The sequence below is a fragment of the Danio rerio genome, chromosome 18, assembly GCF_052040795.2.
Source record: "Danio rerio strain M-AB ecotype USA chromosome 18, GRCz13ab, whole genome shotgun sequence".
NCBI lineage: Eukaryota > Metazoa > Chordata > Actinopteri > Cypriniformes > Danionidae > Danio > Danio rerio.
Window position 1 is genome coordinate 9149133 of NC_141038.1, and position 18368 is coordinate 9167500.

At 36.5% G+C, this 18368-nt stretch overlaps 1 protein-coding gene across 10 annotated transcripts in view; it reads right to left on the reverse strand.

Annotated features, from left to right (window-relative positions):
- shank3a (SH3 and multiple ankyrin repeat domains 3a) overlaps nt 1–18368 on the reverse strand; it is a 368633-nt gene that overhangs the window by 303661 nt on the left and 46604 nt on the right. The window lies entirely within an intron of this gene.

Below are 18368 nucleotides of genomic sequence, written 5' to 3' on the forward strand. Positions count from 1 at the left end.
CAGGACATTATTTGGCAAGAAGAATGGCTCAAAATCCTTCTGCCCACTGTGCAGGACTTGTATCTGTCATTCCCAAGATGAACTGATGCTATATTGGCCACAAAAGGAGGCCCTACAGCACAATAATGAATTATTGCATGGATTACAAAATATGGGAAAATGTTAATTAAATATACTGGCATTCCCTAGACCAAATACTTGTGCTAGATGGGCATGCAACTGCCAAGGACTACCGAACCATTCTGGAGGACCATGTGCAGCCAACTGGTCAAACAATGTGTCCTGAAGGTGGTGCCATGTATCAGAATGATAATGCACCAATACACACAGCAAGACTATTGACAGAGTGATTTAATGAACATGAAAGTAAAGTTTAATATCTCCCATGGCCTGCACAGTTACCAGATCTAAATATTATTGAGTCACTTTAGGGTGTTTTGGAGAAGCAAAAAAGGAAATGTTTTCCTGAGCATTACATAGTGACCTGGCCACTGTTCTGCAAGGAGAATGACTCAAAATCCCTGTGCTCACTGTGCAGGACTTGTATCTGTCATTCCCAAGATGCTGTATCAGCAGCAAAAAAAGGCCCTGCACCATACTAATGAATTATTGTGGTCTAAAACCAGGTGTTTTAGTTTCAATGTCCAAATCCTGTATATACCAGCCTTTTTTTCTTATCATTTAAAAATGTATGCTTCATATATAACAGATATTTTATTTATGTAAAATCCAAATATGAACTATGAAAGTCATGTTTATTATATACTATATTATATAATTAATAATACATGCTTTATATCAGGGGTGTCAAATCCAAACTTGGTTAGGGCCGCACACATTAAAAAAATATATATATTTATTGGAAAAAATGAAAGTGTACTAACTGTATAACATCTCTATATCACTTCATAAATCACATTTATCAAAATAGTAAAGTTTTACATTTAATTTGTGTCACATCAGGTTTTTATCTCTATCACAACACGAAATAAGGTCTCTAACCATTATAAGCATAAAACAGTACAGTAGGGTAGCATAGAACAGTAGTCTACTTTTAAAACAATTTCATATTCAGAAAAACTGATGATGAAACAAAATGCCAACAACTGATATATCACATTGTAACAAGCAACAGATGGTTTCTGATATTGTTTTATTGAACTTAGTCTTTTAGCTTTAAAAAGGCAACCTAATCATGAAATGATCCATGCCAAATGTCGATGCCTACAACTTTGAACTTGTGGATTTCAAACCTAGTATGGTGGTCTGTGAGGCGGTTTTTTTGACATTTTGCTAGTCCTAGAAATCAGGGGCGCAACTGCACATTTACTGATGGGTATGCGGCTTCAACTTTTGCGCGCCCCCCTTCAATCCAACTATATTTTAAAACAGGCAAGTGATAAAATGTGGAAAATATTTCAATCAATAAATTAAAGATATTTTTTCATAAAGATATCAATATGCTTCATACTATTTCAGTTGTGTTCAGAACTGCGAAACTGTATTTTTTGAAGTAGTAAAAGGTATAATTACATTAAGCATGTTAAGTCGCAAAGAAATGCATCTCATACCACCCCAAATTTCTTCTCAATTTAATTTTCCCTCACTAAATGATTATAGCACCTTGACTAGCCTTGCTTTTGGACTTTTTGTACTACATTTGTCAAAACAAAATGATAGACATGGGAGTCCTAAAGGGCAAAAGAACATTGCAATTACTTCTCACATGCATACTGTGAGAAGTGTTAGGTCTGTTTTTGCAAGAACAATTGACTGAAACTTCTAAAAGTGAAATAAAAAAGACTGTCAAATGTTTAGTGTACAAAAAAACAGAAACAAACTGTGTGAAATGTTCTATTTAATTGAAATGTTATAACTTTGTTTGTATCTACAATTAAAATAGTTTTGAGCTAAGAAGTTACCAAAAGGCCTGATGAATCAATATGATACATAATAAATTCATAAAAATATGTATATGGTATGAAAAATGGGGGGGGAGGGGTGGAATGATTTTTTAATTTAATAAAATACAATATTATACGCGCATAAAATGCTAAATAACATTTTTTAACAATATATATATATATATTATTTGAAACTTTTAATATGGATAATTTCAAAAATAGTTTTGGCAAAATGGCGCCCCCCATGTGTGGCGCCCCTATGCGCCGCATATACTGCATACCCCCTTTTTGCGCCACTGCTAGAAATATTTTGCCTTGTTTACATTTAGTGTAACGTTATGCTAACGTCAAAATTAGTAAGTATGGTAAAGCGCAACAGCACCACCTGCGTCTCAGTATTGTCATTGTCACAGACCTAATATTGAAAGTGAGCACGGGCCAGTTGAACTTCATTACCAAAACTTGTTGTCAGGCCTGATTAAATGTTTTGACGGGCCACATTTGGCCCGCAAGTCTTGTAATTGACACGTGATTTATATTGTCATTTTTCTATATGGGATAATTAATTTGAATGTGTAAATAAATAAGAATCATACTTGGATTACAAAATATGAATAAAATGTTAATTAAGAGACGTTTCTATGCAGCCAATAAGAGCTTTCTTGTACCAACTACACTATTTTTATGATAAAAATAATATTCTCTAAAGTTATTTTGCATGTGTTGTGAAAAAAAGCAAGAAGTTTTAACCTCTTGACAAAAATCTTTTGCCCCAAAATCAGCAAGGGAGATCTGCGAGTGAACCCACCGGCCAATCAAGCTGAGTGTCAATAAAAGCCTCTCACCCGCGTCTTTGTCCTCTACAGCATTTCTAATAACCCACGCCCCCCCCTGGCCTTTCCTCAGCGATGTGATTACCAGCAGACCACCGGCACAGGAGCCAGAGAGGCTTTCAGAGCTTTTGTTCAATTCTCCTCTCAGCAAATACAACATCAAATGCAGCTTTGAACTCTTGTCTGCTGCATTTATTTTACCAGAGAGCCCAGCATTAAGGAGACAAAGATGGGGAGGAAGGAGGACATCAGTCTGAAACACACACACACACACACACACACACACAGACACACATAAAAAGAAAAGTGTCTGCGAAACTTGTAATTGTGTGCAGAATATCCCTGAAGTTAAGCCTGCGTTTCGCTCTGTTTTTGCGGGGATAACAACAGCCTCCGCCGCGCTCGTTCCTCTTGATTTTCAATCTTAAGTTTCATCACTTTTTTTGTGTTTATCCTTGCTCATGTTGACAGGCGACTGGAGCAAATTCAGCTCCATTTAAACAGAGAATAAGAGGAAAACAGACCACTGCCGGACGACAACCCTCTATTCAGCATGCAGATGGAACTGACGCTTTAATGCAGTAATACAATAATCTCATGTAACTCTTGTATTCTTCTTCCTGACAAGAACGCAGAGAAACCACAAACGACTAACCTAAACATAATCAACAAAAGCGGAGGCAAAGTCCATTTTAATTTAGGTCCAGCTAAGTTTATAGTGAAAGTACTGTGTAATTTATATAGAACATACACTCACCGGTCACTTTATTAGGTACACCTGTCCACCTGCTTGCTATCGCAAATGTCTAATCAGTCAATCACATGCAACTCAAAGCATTTAGGCATATAGACATGATCAAGATGATCTGGTGCAGTTTAAACAGAGCATCAGAATGGGGAAGAAAGGTGATTTAAGCGACTTTGAATGTGACATGGTTGTTGGTGCCAGATGGGCTGGTCTGAGTTTTTCAGAAACTGCTGATCTACTGGGATTTTCACGCACAACCATTTCTAGGGTTTACAAAGAATGGCCCGAATAAGAGAAAATATGCCATTCTGTGGCAGTTCCATGGGCGCAAATGCCTTCCAGCTAATAGAAAGACAGTAACTCAAATAACCACTCGTTACAACTGAGGTATGCAGAAGAGCATCTCTGAACACACAACACATCCAACCGTGAGGCAGATGGGCTACACCAGCAGAAGCATGGATCCATCCTGCCTTGTATCAATTGTTCAGGCTGGTGGTGGTGGTGGTGGTGTAATGGTGTGAGGATTTTTTCTTGGCACACTTTGGGCCCTTTAGTACCAATTAAGCATTGAGTCAACGCCACAGAACTCAGGTATTTTTGCTCACCATGTCCATCCCTTTATGACACGGCGTACCCATCTTCTGAGGGCTACTTCCATCAGGATAACACACCATGTCATAAAACGCAAATCATCTCAGACCGGTTTCTTGAACATGACAATGAGTTGACTGTTCTCAAATGGCCTCCGCAGTCACCAGAGCTCAATCCAATAGAGCACCTTTGGGATGTGGCGGAATGAGAGATTCGCATCATGGATGTGCAGCCGATAAATCTGCAGCAACCGTGTGATGCTATCATGTCAATATGGAGCAAAATCTCTGAGGAATATTTCCATTACCTTGTTGAATCTATGACACAAAGGATTAAAGCAGTCCTAATGGCAAAAGCCAGTCCAACCCTAGTACTATTAATGTGTACCTAATAAAGTGGCCGGTGAGTGTATATACACATTTATTTGCTGTGTGTTACTTTAGTATTCGGAAACTATTTGAATAATTAAAAATTATGCTTCATATAACTAAATTGTTTTTTAAAAATAGTTTAATATAAAAAGTTTTCAGATATGCTTTTATATATATATTTTTAAGAAGTGTTTAGAACAGTATGCAAAAATGACAATGCTTTTAAAGTAGAAAGAAATGTTTTTACTTAAGTAGAAATGTCATCAGTAATTTACAGAGTTAAAAAATACATTCTCCTCTAACATAACTATGAATCATAAATCAGAAAAGAGAAACACTTTCACAATAGTCAGGCATTCTCTATCTAATAAATACTATAATATTTGAGTGTGTTAATTATTAATGATGCCATAATGGTTTTCATTTAGTATTAATTATTATGGATATTGATTTCATTCTCCTGTTTGCTTCTACATCACAGCCCAGAGATGTCACCAGGGAAGGGTTTTGGGACTGTGTCATAGTTCATTTTTAATTAGACAAGTCTGTGTTTATTGATATTTTCCGCCGCTGACTGAGCACTGCATTCTGGGACTCCCTGCATAGAATTGCCTTAGATTGCCTTAGCATTGATTTCTGGAACTAAAATAAGTGAGAAATAATATCGCCAACCAGACTACTGATTGAAACACCCTTCAGATCAAAAAAAGAAGATAATGTCTGAGTAGAGGGCTCAAAAGTTTTAGGACTCTGTTTAAACGATCTAGGCACAAAGTCTAAAGCGTATGGTGCAAAAGCATTAAGAGTATCTCCAAATCCGCTTTTGCTATTTTAAAGATGGAAAAACACGCTTTGCGCCCCGGTGCATGGTCAAACAGGGTTGTGCTTATTTTCGTAATGAGTTATGGGTGTGTTTTTGAGCACAACGTGCATTAAACCAATTAGAGTCTCATCTCCCATTCCCTTTAAGAGTGAGTTGCGTCAAGCGATAGCACATTTGCTATTTACATGGTGGCGCTTCACAAGAGAGAAAACAGTTAAACAATTCATCTGCAATGAGGATAAAGAATGAGCCTCCTCCAGTCGGCCTCTTTACTTTACTTTGTACTTTACTCCTTTACTTTTGTGAATAAGGAAACTGTGTTGTACATACTCCACTAAAGACATCCATTTGTTTACATATTTAATGTTGTTCATTAAGCACTAAGATTTGCTTCAAAACTATTTCTAAATTCAGTTCTAATTTCCAGCAAACGAATAAATGAAAAAATATTAAAGAAGTGTGGTCAAAAAACTGAGTTATACAAGCGTTTGGCGCATAACTAACAAACTTTGCGCTAGATTTTAGACCAGTTTTTAGTTGGTCAATGGCACAGTCTATTTCAGTTGCCTAAAATAACGTTGCGCAAACAATGCGCCTTAACGCACCTCCTGTTTAGGCCACCACACCCATGAGTCCACAAAATGGTGCAAATAGATTTGCCATCTAACCAACGAGGCACAAAACGAGAAAATTACAGTTGCGCTGGTTTGAAAATAGCAACAAATCGCGCCATACACATCTTGCGCCTTATTGCGCTGGGTCTATGATAGGGCCCATAGAGTTTTATGTAGTTCGAATTCACAAAATGTTTCCAAATTTCCTATTTGGGTGATCTTAGATAGCAGTGAATGGGAGGGTACCACAAATAAATATTCTTGAATTCCTATTTAGCTAAATAATTCCAATAAAAATCTCCTTGATACTATATCTTTACGATTACTTCACGATGAGACTGATAATGGCAGATAGAAAAACATCAGTGTGCGCACATCTAAGAAAATCTTAAAGGCAGGTGCTCAATCAAACCAAACACAATAGAAAAAGTGAAAATAATCAGTATACCGCCACTTTACCTCTCAAAAGACAATGTTTTTGGACAACGTTTGGACCGACAAGCTCTTCAGGTCATAATGGCAGCCAGAAGAGGGAACGACATCAAATGTACAGCCCATAAACGCTGCATTATTATATTTTTGTATATTTTAGATTTACATTTAGTCATATAGCAGACACTTATGTCTAAAGGAACTTTCAATTAAGGAGGCGTTCAGCAATTAAACAAAAAGAGGTAATAAATAAACTCAAATAAGTACTAGAAAAAATATGTAGAGAGAGAAGAGTGTTTCTACGGGTGATTTGTCAAGCCCACTCACCCATGTGAAGCCATAAATGTAGGTTTTTTAGCGATACAGAGTAATTTTAAGACTAGTGCAAATGTGCAAAACTGGTGCAAGTCTCAGTTAAAGTATCAGAGAAAAGAAAGAGTTTGTTTTCTACAGGTGGTTTGTCAAACCCACTCACCTGTGTGAGGCACACTGAGAATTGTATAACGTTAAAGTATAGCTCAATAAGCACACACACACACACAAACACACACACTATCCCATCTACATTGGCAGTACTTCTCCCACAATGCAGCAATGCTGATGCGATTCCCTGAACTCGTGGACTGATGCTGATAGTATTAGCCTGAGGAAATTCATAACAGGCATCTTTTGGCATCAGTTTAGGAGAGAGAGATTGTTAACAATGCATTGATTGAGCTGCATGCATACGGCAGCACACAATGCTTGGCTGGAAAACACTGTGGATCCGCTCAGCAGAGCTTTTGGGAAACAGGCTGGTTTTCTGCAGGTCTCTAGAGAAATGTGGAGTAGAGATATAAAGCACATCTGGAGAAAGAGACAGGGACAGTTCATCACTGTCAAACGTGATCGAAAAAATGAACATCAAGCGATAAGGGGAGTGATCTGAGCGAGATGCTGAATAAACTTACACTATTAGGAGATGATTCATCTAATGGTGAAGAAAAGACTGAATGTTCAATAAATTTCCATTTATATAGTGCTCAGCATAAACAAGTACACCCCATTTTGAAAATGAATATTTTTATCCATTTTGCAGTGAATATAGCCAATAGATTTTGATGTATTTTAACAAAACAGTTTTATTAAACAGTTATATCCATTAAAATAAGAGTTTGGTCAACGAACATCATTAGGGCTAAAAGGGTGTGCAGAAAAATTTCTTTTTTTTTTTTCTTAGATTAGTTCCAGTTTTAGCTTTGGTAGTAACTATCAAAAATGCATGTAAATGCATTTGCAAAAAAAAAAAAAAAATATATATATATATATATATATATATATATATATATATATATATATATATATATATATATATATATATATATATATATATATATATATATATATATTATGGTTAAGCAACCTATAGAAAATATTAATTTAAAAGAGAGCTCTGTATAGGGTTTACTCATATAGTGGGAACTGTAAAGTGTATACAACAACTTTCTAAAATATTTCTAAATGCTTTTAGTTTTTTTTTTCAAACGAAAATGATTCTCAAGTTTCATTGAGTCCTGACTACAAGATAATAAAGGATCCACCCTATCCCCCACTCGTTTGCATTAAAATGTAAACACACAAATATATATATATACCCCCAAATTCTGTTTAACAGAGTGAATTTTTTTTCCAACACATTTCTAATCATAATAGTTTTAATATATCATTTATTATTATTGTTCTATATTAATCCTATTTTTTATTATTAAACAAATAATCAATTTTTCCCTGAAATGGTTTTAAAAAAAGTAAAAACTGCTTTTATTCTAGCCGAAATGAAACAAGAAAAAATATCAGACACACTGTGAAAATGTATTTGCTCTGTTAAACAGCATTGGGGAAATATATAAAAAAAGAAAAAAAATTATAAGGTGGGCTAATAGATTGTGACTTCAACCAGGTATGTGTGTGTGTGTGTATATATATATATATATATATATATATATATATATATATATATATATATATATATATATATATATATTATAGAAAATAGTGGCAAACTGAATGTGCTTTAAATGATCTGTGGGATAATTTGAGCTGAAGTTTCCACAGACATCAGAGACACTACACGCTGTTTAATGTGTCGTCATATGACCCCTTTAAAGGAATAATTCCCCCAAAGACTAAAGTTTACCATTTCCTCACCCTCAAGTGCTTTAAAAAATATTATTTATTTATTTATTTATTTATTTATTTATTTATTTATTTATTTATTTATTTATTTATTGTTTGTTTGTTTGTTTGTTTGTTTGTTTGTCTGTTTGTTTATTTATTTATTTGTTTGTTTGTTGCTAAACACAATATATTGATTATAATTTTGTCAATAAATAATATTTTATCAATATAAAATGTCAATAGCCACTGGTTTCTTAAATTCTTAAAAACATCAAAAAATACTTGCAAAAATAAATAAAAAAATTAATTAGCAGTTTTTCATATTTTGTTATTCAGGTTTTTATTTTTCCGTTTATTTATGCTTTTAAATTGCATTATGGAACCTTGATTTTATTCCAACAACTTTGAACCATGAAAAGTTTGAAAAAGTGACTTTTATTAACTTTTTTTTTTTTTACTAATTTAAAGAGATATATCGTCTAGGATGCTGTTGTATATTACACTACAAAAACCTTGTAATAAACCACCAGTACATTTTCTGGTATTTTACAGAATTATTTCTCTATGTAATTTCTTATATATTATTTCAAACTACAATAATAATGACTTACTTTCTTAAACTGTAGAGTTGACTTTTCAACATCAAAAATCAACATAGCAGAGGTCAAGTCCCATAATGCATTTCACAAACATAAATAAAAAGAAAACACTTGTGAATCATAGAATATGGACACTGTTAATTAACAGATATTTTTACGATGAACTAAAACTTTAAGGACCACTGAAAACGATACGTTTCAGGGTTATAAAACTGTAATACCGTCAAAAAGTGCCTTCGCCAACTTAGCCTTAGCGTTCCCTCCTAAATAATTGAAATATTCAGCCAATCAGAATCCAATATTCAACAACCCCACTCTAACATTATTCCATGATTGGGCTTATAATAATTCATGTCCTGTAAACACACAACTTTTTAGTATGTTTTCTGTAGGCATTGGTGCATTAAGAATACTTTAATTCTAATTAAAGTCGCAAGCTTTCAACCGTGTGCTGTCACCGTGTCACCACATAAATTACGATCAAGAATTTCTCAGTAAACAATATCCAACAAAATCTGATCATCAGAGTTATTAAGAGTTTCAAAACGTCCACCGCAGTGTGGTGATTAATTTAAGTGATTAACTGCTGGTAATTAATGCTCTCCACAGCCCTTTGTGTAAGAATCAGCTCCTTGTAAACTTCTCTCCATTTCTGATTGCTTAAATTGTATTTATTTATTTATTTGGCATAAGATGCTGAAAGTAACAGTCATAATGTTCAATGTGTTCATATTTAATCCTACTTAATCCATTTTAGCAAAGACAACAAAAAGGAAAAGAAAACAGATCTCAAAATTCAGATTATAGAAGTAAAAAACCCATTCATTTTGTCTATAGATATATTGTTTTTTAAAAAAACTGATACAGTATATCTATAAATAAAGACCTGTTGTGACCTGAGGTTGCTTATTGATTATACAGTATATTAATGCAACCAAACAGCATGCATTAATGAATTTAGTTGTTTGTTAAATCATTAATAGACTACATTACCCACAAAATAAAATATTGACTATGATGTTCAACAAAGTTCAACGTTTTTTTTTTTCTTTCTTTTTTGGTGAAGTTTTCTCATATTTTGTTTGATTCAAATCAAATAGTTTTTAAGATTGTGATTTCCCTCATCTTATAGCAAGCAGATCGCTGGTTTGTGTCCCGGCTGGGCAAGCATTCCATACTCCATTTCTGTATGGAGTTTTACAATTTAATTTTGTGGGGAAAATATCCAATAGCCGCACAATTATTATAATTGTAATCAATATCAAAATTATTGTACATATTGTAACTCTTTGAAACGTTCCGACTTCAGTTACAATGTATTAATCTATATGTGTATGTCCATAACTTTTTATCTTGTTTAATTATTTACATTTTTAAATGTTATTCTTTTTCATTACTTATTTAAAGGTTGTGTAAATGTAAAATAATTACACCTGTCCAACTGTTCATAAATGTAAATTTTTAATCAGCCAATCACATGGCAGCAACTCAATGCATTTAGACATGTACACATGGTCAAGACGATCTGCTGCAGTTCAAACTGAGCATCAAAATAGGGAAGAAAGTTGATTTAACCGTGATATGGTGCGAACCTATCATGTCAATATGGAGCAAAGTTTCGGAGGAATGTTTTCAGTATGTTGTTGAATCAATGCAACGATGGATTAAGGCAGTTCTAAAGGCAAAAGTTGGTCCAACCTGATACTAGTAAGGTGTACCTAATAAAGTGGCCAGTAAGTGTGTGTGTGCCAAAACAGCGACAAAAACCCATTTAGATATATATATTCAAATATATCTATACACCGTATTAAATATAAACCTGATAAAAACATCCTAAGCGAGTAGTTTGTCACTTTCGCCTAAATGGATCAACTATTTTTTTGACGTCACCGTCTACTTCAGTTTCTCATCAAATCTTCTGAACAAACAAATGCTCTCTAACATCTCTCATGCTCCGCCCTTCAAGATGCTTCTTATTCACTTTTCATTTGATCTCAACCACTTTCACTGGCATAGTTGTGATAAAAAACAAAACACTATTGGCCAATTTTTTTTTTTTTAAAAGGGAGGAGCTATTCTATGTCCCGTCATGTCATCATGTTTCAATTGAGATTACATCAAACATTGAATGCTTTCATGATTTCAGTCTATATGGTACCATATTTCTTCTTTTATACCGCTCCTCTTTTCCTCTGACAGGTGCTGAAAATGAGCAGGCAGCCTCTTTGCTCTCTTAAACCACACGCGGGGTCTCCAGGGGTCCCGTCTAATGAGTAAGACTTGAAAAAGTCAAGTGAACAAACTCTGCAGTGCAGGTCATGTAGATTGGCTACTCCGCTATGAAACAGTCTTACTCAGCGAGGCTCTGAATAAAGACATTGCGGCATGAAGATCCTTCACACACACAAACACACACAGGCGAGAGCTTGTTGAGTGGAGAGGGTTTTAATTCAGCACAAACACTCGTCCGCCAATGAGCCGCAAACACCACAGAGGCCTGCTAACATGTTACGCATGCAATCGCAACACTATTAAATATTAAACTGCTACTGATAGACTGAGCAAAACACGTGACGGGAATGATTTTCTAATTTGTTTATGGCTGCACTAAAGATTCACAGCTATAAATGAAGTGAGGGCAGAAGATTTAAATCATAGCCGGTGTGTGCTTTGTGCATCCAGATGGAACAGAGCAGCACAATATTGAAAAAAAACTGAGATTATGATATTTTATTTTTCTACAATACACATTGCGATAGGAATATAATTTTATTAAATGACTTAAATGTGGCACAATGGCTCACCAAGGTTATAAAAGTTTTAGATTTTTCATTAGTTTAGACTTTTTGTTTTTAAATTCAGTTAGTTTTAATTAGTTTTTAGAGGCAGATTTACTAGTTTTTATTAGTTTTTATAACAATGAAAAAAAATTGCTTCGGTTTAGTTTAGTTTTTTTTTTTAAGTTTCAGTATTAGTATAGCTTTAAATAATCTAGCTCCTGTTTATCTAACCAACCTTCTGTCTCTCTACAATACAAGTGCTCTTTAAGATCTCAAAACTCAAGGTTTATGGTAGTACCTAGAATAGCAAAGTCGAGTAAAGGAGGTTGAGCCTTCTCATTTATGGCTCCTAAACTCTGGAATAGCCTTCCTGATAATGTCCAAGGCTCAGGCACACTCTCGCAGTTCAAAACTAGAATAAAGATCTATTTTTTTAGTAAACAGTGCATCGCTTAGGGGTATGATACATACATTCGGTTCTCGCAGGTTTTTGTATATCGTTTTTATACACTATGAACAGCAGCTACGCTAATTATTTCTTTATTTTCTATTTCCACCTGGGAATACTCATCCCGAGGCCCTTAGACTATGCAGTGCCACTGATGTGATCCAAGGCTAGTGACAAGATGATCCCAAGGTTTCCACAATCCTTGGAACTCCAGGTCATGGAGGAGTGGAGAGCATGAGACTGATTCCTGTGACGCTCCAGGGACAGATGAGTCTTCTCTGTGGTCCAGCAATCTCCAGCCTCCGGTGCCTAGACTGCAGCTCTGCACAAGACATTTGGCCATAGGAAAAATGGTCATGCCTAACTGAGCCTGGTTCTCTTGAGGTTTTTTAATTCTTCACTTTCGCCAATTGGTGAATTTTTTTTATTTGCTGCTGTCGCCCTAGCAAGCATAGTTCGGGATCTGTAGAGCTGTGCATTGATGGGTTTGCCCTTCAGTGTTTAGACTCTCAGCAGTAACTATTAAACCACACTGAACTGAGTAAAATTGAACTGAACTTAAACACTGAAAACTGAACTACACTGTTTCAATTTACAATGATCTTCTATGTGAAGCTTCTTTGACAAAATCTATATTGTAAAAGCACTATACAAATAAAGGTGAATTGAATTGAATGAAGTTTTAGTTTTTTTAAATAAGGACATTTGTTAGGTACGAGATTCTAAATCATCAGAATAAATATTGTATAATAAAAACTCAACCAAAGATAAGAACATTTTTTAAACGTATTCATAGGACACATAAACACTACAATCTACAACTAATGTTGGTTGTCAGGAAAGAAATTCATAAACGTTTATAACCCCTTCAGTCTTAGTAAACGGCTAGGTAATTTTCATTTTTTTGGCTGAACTGTCCCTAGAGAGAGGTAAAAGACACAAATGAATGATAAGCGCAATATCTAGAGACACCGAAAAATATGCTTCCACATAACACAGTCAAGCTGAACTGCGGTTTCATTTTGTCAGGCTGAACATGTTGAAGATGAAACACCTTCATCACCAGAGACAGAAAACAAGCTCGAGTTTACCTCATAATCTCTGTAAAGCTGAAATCAAGCTTTAAGAGCCACATCAAACATCTGCAGGATTCACACATGCATGTAAAAAGAAATCACAGTTCTCTCACAATTCAGCAAGAAGGATTTTAAGGACTCCACATGGAAAAACAACTGGTTTTTAGAGCAGAATTATTATTACGCTGCAAAAAATGCCTTTTGTCTTGCTTCTAGTCCAAATATCTACAAATTCTTACATAAAGAAGCAGTTTCTAAACAAGCAAAACATATCATCTTGTTTTAAGAAATAATGTGTCAAAATTAAGTAAGTTTTTCCCTAAAACAACAAAATAATCTGCCAATGGCGTAAACAAAATAATCTTACATCAAAAGAAAAAAAATTGCCACAGTGGAATGAACCGCCAACTTATCCAGCATATGTTTTCATGCAGTGGATGCCCTTCTAGCTGCAACCCATCTCTGGGGAACATCCATGCACACTCATTCTCACTCATACACTACAGATAATTTAACCTACCCAATTCACCTATACCACATGTCTTTGAACTGTGGGGTGAACCAGAGCACCCGGGGAAAACCAACGCAAACGCGAGGAGAACATGCAAACTCCACACAGAAACGCCAACTGACCCAGCTGAGGTTCGAACCAGCGACCTTCTTGCTGTGAGGCGACAGCACTACCTTCTGTGCTACCGCATCACCCTAAAGTCTTGTGACTCCCTCAAAAAGATCATGCAACTGCAGTACTAAAATCAGCATCACTTACACAAGAGCAGATTCTCAATATCAAATATGTGGAGGTTATTAAATGCTATCCAGATTGATTTCAGGTGTGAGAGGTAATTATAGTTTGCATGGGTGCAAAGCATGAAGGCATGATGGGATGTGTAGTCTGGGTGAATGGCTGGAATAGTGTATATATATATATATATGCGTGGCCATCAGCCTTTGCGGTCTGTTGTCACTACAGATCCAGTAATGCGGAAATGGAGTGTGCTCCTAGTAGTGGGGATGAAAAAGAGCTGGAAATGTTCGAACCTAAAGCAGGTGTTGTCGCCGCGTGCGTACTGATAGCGGTGTTGTCGCGCGCGTTCTGATCAGCTGTGTTGTCGCGCACGTACTGTAAAGCGGGGAGGGGGGGTTGAGCGCGCATACTCAAGAGCGGTGTTGTCGCGCGCCTACTGAAGGGCGGGACGGAGGGTGTGTCGTGTCGCGGGGGCACTTTCGATCATTTTGGAAGGGCATTTTCTATCCAAGACTAAAAAGGGCATGTGCACTGCACAGGTTGAGCCCTATGTGTGCACGTGCCTGCAAGTTGGGGAATACGACTAATAACAGTCATGGGGACTGCAGAAACACAGCACACTGTTCAGATTGATGCAGACATTGACTTGTACCGCAAAGAGACCTCTATCTCACTCATGGCTTGTCCTCTCAAGTGGGGGAAAGACAATGCACAACGTTACCCACTGCTGTCAACCTGGGCCAAGTCATATCTCTGTCCCAGAAACCTCAGTCCCAAATGAGAGGGTTTTTTTCTGTTGCAGGAGACATTGTAAATACCCAGAGATACCAGCTTTTACCAGATTATAGTTATATGATAATTTTCCTTAAAACCCATCTCTAAGTGAGTGAGTGATTAAATGTTGAATGTGATGAGTTTTCAACAATACTAAATTGAAACTTTATTTTTTTACATGGTTTAATAATTTTTTGTTATTAAAATTGAAGTTCCTGTTTCAAAGCTTACAGATAGATGGCTAATGTGTATGTCATTGACACTTTTGGCACTTTTTTGGAGTATTTTTTGGAGTATTTTATGTAGTTTTGTTTTTCCTGTAAATGATTCAATAAATACCGTATCGTGACATTCATACCGAGGTACTGTATTACCGTACCGTGAAATTCTGATACAGTTACATCCCTAATATATATATATATATATGTATATATATATATATATATATATATATATATATATATATATATATATATATATATATATACATAATATAAAAAACTACCTAGTCCTGCTCATACATTTCAACAAATAAATACCTGGGTTTAATTTACCAATCATTAACATCTATGACAGTGATCAACGTCAGAATGATATATTGCTCTTTGTATAAAATGTAAACCTAAGGCTCATGCTAATAAGTTATGATAAAGTTTTATTCTGATCCATTTGACTGCCCATTCCAGTCGATTGACTTTTTTTTTTCTCTCTCTCTCTGTCACTAAACCCAAATCCTGAAACTGTGAGGAATATCTAAATATGCTAGCAGCAGAAGCCTATGTTCTAGTTAAAATGACGGAGGGACGCAGCAGATCGTCTCTCATTTTTGTATCTTCTGCCAGTTTAATTCTGTCAAACAGAGATAGTTTAACCAGTTTGCGGGATCTAATGTAAATGATGTGAGTTCAGGCACACTGTGAGCTGTTATAATGGCAGGACGGTGATCATTACTGATGACTGATTCTTAAAAAAGTAATCGTTTGGCTGGAAAATTGCTTTCAAGTTCTTAAGAGTTCAACCAAAAATCAACATTCAGCAGTATAATCTATGAAATATTCCGGCAATCACTGCACTGCACCAACACTGCAAATTAAGGCCAGATTCTATTTTTTTTACCCCTACTCCTTCACCATTGCCCTTAAAAAGACTGTAAGAGGGAAGGGCTTCAAATTTACCCCTTAAGGCTGATTTATACTTCTGCGTCAAACACCGGCGTATGCTACGGCGCTGACGCATAGCCCTTCGCCGTGGCCATCGCCGTCACTGACGTGCACCTTTTTAAAAAATGTAATTACACCTCGCAACGACGCATAGCGTAAGCTCTGTGATTGGTCGGCTTGGTAGCGCTGACGAGTCTGGGCGGGACCGAGAGCCGCGCGAATGGCGCGAGCGATTGTTTACAAGTGTGGAGTCCCGTGAAGGAGCTCCGGATGGAAAGTTTTGTTTTGTGTTTACCTCATAGTTAAAGTTGTTGCACGTCCGCCGGTTCCTGCCTCAAAATAAGCGAGTTTGAGCCACTTGTACATCCCGGAAGTGTTCAGGAAAAGCAAAAAAGCAGAGAAGAAACTCGACACAGAGGAACAGACCGACAGAGACAGCGTGCAGAAGTATAAATGCACAGCCACGCGTGTTGCCTGCGCCGTGAGTTACGCCGGTCACTTGACGCAGAAGTATAAATCAGGCTTAAGAAATGGGACAGTGCTACACAGTAACTGGGTATTGGAATGTCATCAAATGACAGATGTGAAACTATAATGTGCAACTACTATACATGAGTAATTATTAATTCAATCATTCATTTTCTTTTCGGTTTAGACCCTTTATTAATCAGGGGTCACCACAGCAGATAAACAAGCAATATATAAGTTTGACACCCAGTGGTTGAACTAGGTATTGCATTCCTGGATCACAACAAACACAAGCGCAATGTTGCCAAACTGAGGACCAACAGGAGCCAGCCTGACTATCGAGCCTAAATGCTGAATTAAGTCGTGTTCTATATAAAAACAATGGCACATGGTAGAAAAAATATTTTCGAAATTAAAAGGAGTTTCTAACCAAAACCTCAAGTTTCTATTTTAGAAACAACTTCTATTTCTTGAAGCTGAACAACAGAAAACTGACAATGATCACCTCAGGTACACCTCATGTGCTTTATTCAGTGTTAAATGCTAACAATGTGAGTTTAAATCAAACTCACCCCCACCGCTCTTCAGTACGCAACTCACCCCCACCACTCTTCAGGTACGTCGCGCGCAACTCACCCCACTGCTCTTTGGGTACATCGCACACACGCACCCCCATCGCTCTTCAGGTACGTCGCGCGCAACTCACCTCCATGCTCTTCAGGTACATCGCACACACGCCCCACCGCTCTTCAGATACATCGCACACACACGCCCCACCGCTCTTCAGATACATTGCATGCACCCGCCCCACCACTCTTCAGACACTGGTTGGTTTATTCTGGGATATTTCTGTACCCTTTGGTTTCTAGTGTGGTCCTAGAAAGTCTCTGTTTCAAAGCTATCTAGCCCTTTCACTTAGCCCTACACCTTCAAGCTAAAGAGAATTAGGACACCCCCACCCTTTCACCTGGAGTAAGGCGAAGTTGTAGAATTGGGCCTTATTGTAAAAAGCGCTGTAGATATAAAGATGAATTGAATAAATGATAAATTGAATTTAACATGATATTAATCTCATTGTCATTGTTTGTGAGACTGTCAGGTGTGCTGAAATATATCTGTAAAATCCCTATCATGTGTAAACCAGTTGAGTGCAGATCTTATGGATGTCAGCGTTACCTGATGTTGACAAGCTGTGAAAATTTCCACAAGGAAACAGGAGTGAAAGCAGAGAGTGAGAAGAACTCGTCCACACAACAATCAACGGCATGCTAACTTATTTATGTGACATGACAAATACAGCTCTGAGACACAGGTCACATCACTCAAGAGGACTTAAAAGTTTGACTGTGTGAAACTTTCTTGTGTTTTGAACACTCACACACAGTCAGAGAAGCATGATGGAGGGAGAAGCTCAGTTTGCACGGTGTGCTGCTTCTTTCTCAGCCTTAGTCTAGTTTAAAAACATCCTCACTTCTCTCTCTCTCTCTCTCTCTCTCTCTCTATTTTTCTCTCTGTGTCTCTCGGAACTGACAGACAGCTGTAGTCTTGTGTGTGATTGTGTATAATGTTTTCAAAAATAAAGATAGTTCTATGCATATACATACATAAAATATTTGAAATGGTTTGATTCTGATTTTTGTGGCATCCAGTGTTTCAGTATTATGGCAAAGCTATTTTTCATCCATTCATCCATCCATCCATCCCTTTATCTGACCATCTACTGATCTATTTAATTTCAGTATTCATTTATCCATCCATACAATGATCCAATCATCCATCCATCCATTATTTGTCCATCCCTCCCTCACTTCCTCACACCATCCATCTGTCTGTCTGTCT